This window comes from Branchiostoma belcheri, unplaced genomic scaffold (assembly GCF_001625305.1).
Source record: "Branchiostoma belcheri isolate BF01 breed outbred unplaced genomic scaffold, Haploidv18h27 scaffold2, whole genome shotgun sequence".
In the NCBI taxonomy this organism is placed as follows: domain Eukaryota; kingdom Metazoa; phylum Chordata; class Leptocardii; order Amphioxiformes; family Branchiostomatidae; genus Branchiostoma; species Branchiostoma belcheri.
In genome coordinates this window covers 3,347,508-3,356,186 of record NW_017803490.1, presented here as the reverse complement: position 1 = coordinate 3,356,186, position 8,679 = coordinate 3,347,508, and the positions used below count along the sequence as shown (strand labels likewise).

The window sequence follows — 8,679 nt, the reverse complement described above, 5'->3', positions numbered from 1 at the left end:
ATGGAAATGGTTAAACATGAGATACTGTTGATACGTTAGAAGGAAGGGAGGAACAGGTGTACTTATTTTCTCAGGTGCCTGTTGGATAGTAGTTATTCATTGTCAAAGCATATCACTTGGTATCAAGATAAGATTTAAACTGTTGTTTTAGTTTTGGATGCTGTTTAAAGGCTGTCAGTTTATTTTGAGTTGCATGATAGAAATTATGTGTGTATGCAAAGTCGAGTAATGTTGGAAAAAGGCAATGTACATGTAATTATCTATATTCCTGTTATTCCAAGAAAGTAATCTAGACTCATGTAAAAGGGGTACCAGGTAGTAGGTCAGTGTTAGGGTGAGGAGTGAAAATAAGCAGGTTTAGTCTGGGTCAAGTTTAGACCACAAACAGGCAAATACAAAGCCACTGTTGAAAAATCCTCCCAGGACCATCAGGCCTTTGTTTTGTACTTGAAACCCAATCAAACCTGGCCAAACGTTTTAAAATCTCTTAGGGCTACTTCATTTTAGAAAGAAAAGGGGGGCAGCAAGTGAGCTATTTCTACTTTTGAGTTTTGACTAAGTTCATTTTTCTCTGAGATTAAGTTATTTTTTTTTCCATCATCAGATATTCCTGATGTTTGTTTTCTTGATTTTTTTTTCATTCTTCAGTTTGTATCTATGACTCTTTTACCTCAGAAATGTTTGAGAAAATCCTTCTGGATTGTCCCCACTAGTTACTTGTCAAATTGAGCAGCCCATGTGACTTGGCACAAGTCTGTCGCTGAAAGACAAGACCCAGTCACCATTCTGTAATCCTTAGCAGTAGAACAGCTCCTGAAGCATGGCAAATATGTTGGACTGGGAGTAGGAGGTTTCCAGTCACCATGGAGGTGTCTGAACAACATGGTAGACAGGACCTAAGCAGGCTGAAGACATTTTTAGGTCACCAGTGGCAGTTTTAATGGAAAGTGCCAACATTGCTGTGATGGGAAAGGTTATTGGTTGTACAGTAGCACTATACAGTGGCTGTGACCAATAGCATCTCCCCTTTTATCATTTATACACACAACCAACACTGCTATATATACACATGTACACATTTCAAAGTTGGATAGCTACCAGTTAGCTTTGAACAACCAAAATCTTACCCAGGTTTTTCAGTGCGCAACTTTGACTTGCCAAGTATTTTAAACCCTGGATTCCCCTAAAAGCTATCAGAGACTTTGCCTAATTCATTGCCAACAGGCCACCCAAGGTGAATCCATGCAATTACTCAACATTGCTGTCAAGATTGTAAATTCCTTACACACACTTAGTCCCAATTTTCTTATCAAACATTACAGAGAAAACAGGAACAGCTAACAAGGGGGCTGCAGAAAGGAGGGTGTTTTGCACCTGCTATTGGTTGTCTGTTACCATGGTGATTAATCTGGTTGGGTTCTGCTGTGTGTCAGTGTCAGGTAATTGTGATAAGGAAGGTTTGTTATGAAGGTTTGTGGAGAGATTGTGACTGCAGCTTCATGTTGGATCAAGACAAAGAAAACACGGATTTCAGTCGAGAACAAAAACTTACCAAGTGGTCACAACATCTGATATGAAAAATGAGCAAAAGATGATATTTAATATTTAGGCAAATGTGACAAAACCTAATTCTTGTGAAAAAGTTACAGGTATTCAGGCACTTTTAGCTATTAGAAGGGTGAGATGCAAATTATAAACTGAACAGTAATTTTTCTCCATTTTTCAAAGCATCTTTGCATCATTCACATTGTTATATATATTGATCACTAAAGACTGAGATATTGGTATACATCAGTTAGATCTGCTTTCTAAATCATTTTCTGATCACCTGCCCTCCAGAATGTATCATGTCTGCATAACCCTGACCTTGTCACAGTCTGATAGTCCTACCCTGCTCTAATTATCCCTTACCCTTTGAAGGATAAACTCTGGAGTCAGACTAAACTATGTGGTAGTGTTGTCAGTGGGGCCACCAACATCTATTTACACTGTAAACATGTAGTGTGGCCCTTCTTTAACAAGTGGGCAATATCCTTAAATCCAGACGTTCTGACCCCCTTTTTTTCTCTCCCTCCTGGTTTGTTTATTGTACAACATGGGGAGAAAAGACAACAGAATTCTTAGCCATGATAGCTTAAACTGTAGACTGTATTATAGTCAGGGCACGAGGCAAACACAGGATTTGTTGAATAGAGAATGGTTGCCCCAGTGCTGGTATGTGTGAAGTCATAGGACTATGGATACGGCTGTCTCTATTGTCTGTCCTTCTGTCACTGGACAGAATTTTTTTATGAGGACAGACAAGCTCTCCCCACATCCCTCAGGAACCTTGATGCCTGCTCCGCTCAGCTGGAAGCTTTGTATCCTCAAAGGGAGATGACGAACAAAGATGCAGAGATGGAGAAAGCCTTGAGTTAGGAGCCTATAAAGATATTTTGACATGATAGCCCTGTAGCCTACCCTGGAAGAAAAATAGCTCTCCTGCCAATGTTTCTAGGCCAGGCTTGTCCCTGATTTATTTCAACGAGGTAGAGACTTTGCCATTACAGCAATATTGAATTATGTCCCGTAATTAGGAATTAACGATCCAAAAAACAACACAATAAATCATATTTAGGTCAATTTGTATGACGTTACAGATAAAATTTCCATGAAATGGCCTCCCCTGCTAGTAGGAAATTGAATGAAGGTGGGTTTGGTGATCATTAGGGCAGTTTATCATTCTCTAACCATCCTTAGACTCCAGCTGAGTCCATGTGATGTTAGTTTACTGTATTTTCTGTTAGATGTGCACTCCATTGATATCATGGTTAAAAAGAAGAGTTTCCCTCCAAAAATTGTATGCCATACAGTCCGTTAAATTGTTATAAGAATTACATGTTTCTGTATGTATTGCTTGTGTCAAAGCACTCTACTGTTTAGATTTCTCACACGATTATTTGGATGCAAAAATTCAAACTTTTACAGTGTTTGGGATCCAGCTGTGAACCCCAACTGTGCTCAGTGTGTTAATGTCATCCCTTACCTATTAGCAGGGAATTTCTAGTTGAATGGTTTACATTATACTGATAATAAACTATTAGGGAAAGATAATTCAATGAGATTGTTTACATTATGCAAATGAGTGATAAGATCACAGTTGGGATCAACTGCTGATGATGACTAAAGTACAATCCTGTCAAATTATGATCAACTTGTATTTGAAGGCTACAAAGTTTTCTAATCACATACACTGTCTAGAAGAAATTTGGTTTTACCTACCACTAATATTTAGTCAATGGTGGAAGCATACATTGTACAGAGTCATCCAAATCTTAGAAGTTGAAAATAAATTTGAAACATTTCTTACGAACAACAAAACTTTGCCGCACTAAAAGTTGCTACTCACCTTTTGAAAAACATTTTAATCCAAAAGAAATCCATCTCTCACCGTACCCTTATTTCATTATTATTTGATAGCTATTGTTGGCTTCTGGCCAGTAGTATATTACAACACAACGTCCATTTGACTGGTAGCAATCTACAGTATTGGGAATTAATCGGAAGTTACTCTGCGATGGATAACAGATATGCCATATTGGAAAGCTGCCTGAAACAACCTGCAAATCTATCATGATTAGAGAACTGGTGATCAAATTAGTGGAAAATTGGGCTTCAAAATAGATGGTTCGAGAAGCGAATTAGTTTTACTGGCGGCTTTGAAAATGAATTGTCATTTCTATGCATGTATGAAGCCAGAACGCACCAAATAACCCATTTATAAATCATTGTCAGTAAAATTTACACCTATTTGCACCCGCAAATGTCATTACAACTTGAAATCTAAATTGTAAACGAATTTCTTGTGTGGTATTGTGGTATTGAGTATTAAATAGTGAATGCCAGGGACATCATACATGGCAAGGGCAAGAGTTTATGTGGATAAGAAATGTTATGTCATTGTATAACAGGAGTTTTATTGCTGAAGAATAGTTGTCCTATTTCTCCAGAAATACATGACTGTATTTTGCCTGTACGCTAGTCAACTAGTTGCTTAGTGGGAAGTTTGAGAGCTTCAATCTGCCTTTGACACTTAAACTTGATGTAATAGTTAACACATTTGGTTCTTCATCATGATTTCTAACTGGATTTCTGAGAAAACAGGCTGTACACATAGGGGATCATGCATGACAAATTAATTTGTAACTGTTGATAGGCGTGCTGCTACTGTTACTATGTATACATCAGCAAGGGAAAAGCAAAACTTCCTCAAACTACTGTGGTGAAAACTTGGTCTGGCTGCTTGTTAGGCACGTGACATTTCTCACACAGTTTGTATGACTTTATTTTGTGCCCCCCTCCCAACCGACTGACCACCCACAGCTTGAAGTCACATTTTATGTGTCCTGTAACCTTGACAAAGGGAAATTGCCTGAGGTGGTAGGATGTGCTGTCATGCTTTGATGATCTGTTAAATGCTATATCAGTGTGTGTGTGGAGGTGGGTATTGGGCGCAGCCCTCATAATGTTTTGGCATCGGCCTGTGTTCCATTAGCCCAACTCTACATTCAGACATATTGTTGTAACATACTAGTAGCTTGAGTTGATTCAACAATAAGGAAAACGTAAAATTAGCTGTGAATTAGACAACTTTTACTGATCTTTTAATACATTTGTTGAATAAAATGAATTGATAAACAAGAAGCCATAGGCGACAATTCTCCGTGAAGTATTATATATTGCAACAAAAAGAAGTAGCCATTGGCGACAATTCTCTGTGAAGTGTGATAAATCGAACAAAGAAAAATTGTTTAAACGCGCGTCGGCTCAGTCATCTTAAGACGCAACAACCAATCAGAGATGCGAGATGCCTACACGTGACGCGGGAAGGGCGCGCGATGCCCGAAATATTTTTGCGTCAATATTCAGCGCCGTGATTCAAGAGATTAATACCCGGAAACAATTTTTTTCTTGTTTTGAACGCATTAACATGCATTTACGCTAATCTAGTATGATTCAGGGTTACTTTTTTTTTAACCTGCCATGGCCAGATTATCTAAAGATGTGTGTATTGTGTGTACAATCTATAGAAAGAGAAATGTACATCAGGTCCGATCATCCGATTTTCACGTTTCGGTTTTTTGGACTCGGTTCATGAACGTATTTTGGTTTGGCTCCTGGAATGTGCGAAAAAAATGACTCCCGGGACTGTCTACAGGGAACACTCGCACATTCGCGGTGTATCAGGACAGCGCGACTGGTCGTCATTAGCGCAGTAACAGTTGCATAAACGGACGAAACCATTTCAAAGAAATGGGGATGTTTCGAAAATAAGCATTTACTCCAATATCAAAACAGCTACGGTAAAAATAAAAAGACGTGCATCATCCCGGGCATAATGCAACACCACATGCGAAATTACACAGAAATGCGACGTACGGAAGAATGCGTTTTGGCTGCGAACATCTTCCAAAAAACTTGGCATCTCTTAACCATGTGCAAAAACATCTGGAACCACTTATAAAAACCACCCCGTATCTGCATGAACTTTTTTGAACCCCACTGCTATTCCAAACAACGCGTTTTTCTGGACCATTCCAATTCGCCTCGTAATTGTAGGGGTGCGTCTGCGATATTACATTGACCGCGAAAGCAGCAACGGCAAAAATACACATTCGTGCATCAACACGGGCATGCCCGCAGACGGCGTATAAAATTGCGTGCCGATTACACAAAGAGAACCCAGTGTTTTGACTGCGAACATGAAAAATCAGCCGATTACAACACTCCGTCCGGAGGTCCTGACCTCCTTCACGGAGTAATAAGAATTAATAAAGATGTTTTAGCAGGAACAGGGAGACCAAAATTTTGCCACGGTAAAGTTGCCCAAAGTATTTTGCATTGGTAAAATGAAGCTAAACAAGCAAAGTTGGAGTGAACTTTTCCCCTGTAAACACACATGATGTAATCTGTTGCTAATAGGCCAGGTGCTGAGGAAAGTGTCCTTGATGTAAAATCTCCGGAATGTGTGGCCGGAATTCCGAGGACCTGGAAGAATGAGAAGCTGTCAAGTTTGAGTGTGGCACGAGTGTGCTCCTGTGAATAGCTTCAGGGGCCCCAAACATCTGAAAACATTTGCATCAGACACAGACTAAATAGCTGAGGTGAAGTGTGCTCTTGTGTAGTCAACAGGCCGTGCAGATACACCAACTAGAGAGCTAGTTATCGATGGTAAACACAACTGGGATCATCCTTGTGGCCACTGTTGGCTTACAGATAGTCGTGTCCTATTACTTGTTTCAGCTTTGTCAAGACTTAAACGGTAGAATTTGATACTTTCTATAAGAGATATATGTGTGTTCTAGTGGATGATCTGATTGAATAACATATTCTTGTTCAGTTTCACCTATTAAGATTAATAGATGCACTGTATTTTCACAGAATTATAAGTTATTAACAATGTTGGGACCCCTTGCAGCTTACTTTTAAACTACAACTTCCTTTCAGACTGCAGATATATATAACTGTGGCATCAGGACTTTGGTAGAGGTCTGTGCTCTCCGAGATTTTTTTCCTTGTAAAGAAAAGGGCTTCGTTGTTTCAAGCAAACAGATACTCTACATCAGAATGGTAATCCTCAACCATACATATCTGTATGCAAGAGTTGTTACTAACCTAGGGAGGATGGGAATAAACTAAGTACGGGATTAGAGAAGTAACCCATTTGATCTAAAACATGCTCAGCGGTTTATTCCCATGACCTGATGATGAAACTGTTGCTCCAGAGTAACTGGCGGGGGTTTTGTGTTTTCCTGGCAGGCTCAGACATAGACAAATCTGTCCTCAGTAGATGGCATTGTTCGACCTAAGTGGGAACCATCTATTCTAACTCAGCAAGGAGAGCCTAATGGATCAGGCACATTAGTACGCTCATGGATGTGATTTGGCAAGGGAGTCTGACTTGGCTGTGACTCAAGGTTCCTCAAGCAAGCCCGCAACAAGATCTTGGCAATGCTGTCAAATTATTGAAAACCTATACAGGCTAGGGCAATGTCCAAGGGGTAGAGTGAGTGATCGCCTTGCATTTGTGGTGCTACCAACTGCTTAGCACTCAGCACTTTTGACAGACACTGTCAGAGAGAATGGGTCTATGGGAGTTGAATTTCCTATGTGGCCCAATGGCTTAGAAACAGAGATGGGCACTGCTAGTGCATACCGAATGGCGGGAAGGATTCTAGAGTAAACCTACAATAATTTCTTGGCAAAAATACTTTTGTTGGCAAAGGATTTGCCTAAATTTGCACAAAGTTGGCCATGGGTATGCTGCACCTTTCTGAAGTGTTTCAACAAAAAAAGATGAAATTGTTGTGCATAGATGAAAGATTTTTCATACTTGAGTATGGCATCCAGAAACATACAAGTCATTAATATCAGCTATGTAAGTTACCAAGTGCAAGTGTCTTTCTGCCCTTGGTTTGGTCGGACTAGTCTGACATTTCAAACTTAATTGCATCCGTACCGCACTCTTCACCGTTGCTGGTAATGGTGGCTGAGTTGTAAGGACCTTGCTTTGCCGCTCCATATATCATTCTCGGAACGGTGCCTCACTTAATAGAACCGTTATTGATTGTTTTGGGGTCCTTGGAGTTAGGTGGCATTTTAGATCTAATGGTAGATTGAAGCACCCAAGGGCAGTATTGGTATTTGCACTTTGATGCAATAGGTTCATGGTTGCTGAGATTCTAGTGAAGTTTCCAATCTGTTCTAGATCTTTGGCTGAATTAACTGAAAGGTTTCAAGACAGCCTCCAAGCACTTTGAAGATGTCTCCACATAGTGTGTTTTATTAAAAGTGTCTTGACTAATTTTTAGAGAATTTCACTGGTTTGATTGAATATTTTAAGGAAAAGTGGATAATTATTCTTTTGTGATGTTGGGAGGATGTTACGTATCATTTTAACCATTTCTGACAGAGGAAAGTTTATCATCAGAGTGAATTCAAGGCATACTTTTCTGGTCTTTGATATTCTAGATACCTTCTACTATTGTCCTTGTCTGATAATTTCATCCCAATTTAAACCTTGCCCTGGCCATGACATTCCTCATACATCTAATCAAAGAACAAACTTAAAAGACAAGAGCTAAGTAGGTTAACTACTTGCAGACAAGTGTGCATGCATCTCCTTAGGTCAGGATGCTGGAAAATCTGTTACACATTCAAACCTGCCAATAGGGGCGGACGTCTGTTAGAATCCTGGAGCAAAGATCATTAGGCTTTATCTTACAGCCGCAGGAGTTTACAGAGAGCCACGTTTAGGGGATTGTTACGGATTTGTCTGAACTTCTAGTTAGTTCGGCCAGCTTTGCCAGCAAAGGTTGTGGTGCAAGTTTTGCCAAACATTGTTCTCCAGTATACTGATATTTTGAAATAGTTTGACTTTTAGCAGAAGTAATGTACAGCTTTCACAAATTCTGACACACTTTCTTTTGTTTTCCAGGATTGATTGTGAAAGAGTCTTGAAACTGTCTTCAGTGCCAAGAAAAAGCTGTGACATTGTAGCAGGTAAGAAACTATCTTTTCTACTTTGTGTCATATGCTAGTATATGTTCGGTTTTATAATGGTAGATGTATACCAAGAAATAGCCCCGACTTTTAGTTCTTGATAACAATACGGTATGTCTTAGACTTAGAGTACAGCTT

The 8,679-nt window shown here is 39.6% G+C and overlaps 1 long non-coding RNA gene across 1 annotated transcript in view; it reads left to right on the top strand.

The window, feature by feature from the left end:
* The window catches only part of LOC109468670, a 17,926-nt gene extending 9,367 nt beyond the window's left edge, over nucleotides 1-8,559 (top strand). The window contains exon 3 of the long non-coding RNA XR_002140134.1: nucleotides 8,477-8,559. This is a non-coding gene — a long non-coding RNA (uncharacterized LOC109468670). The remainder of the gene's footprint in view (nucleotides 1-8,476) is intronic.
* Nucleotides 8,560-8,679: the final 120 nt, after the last annotated feature.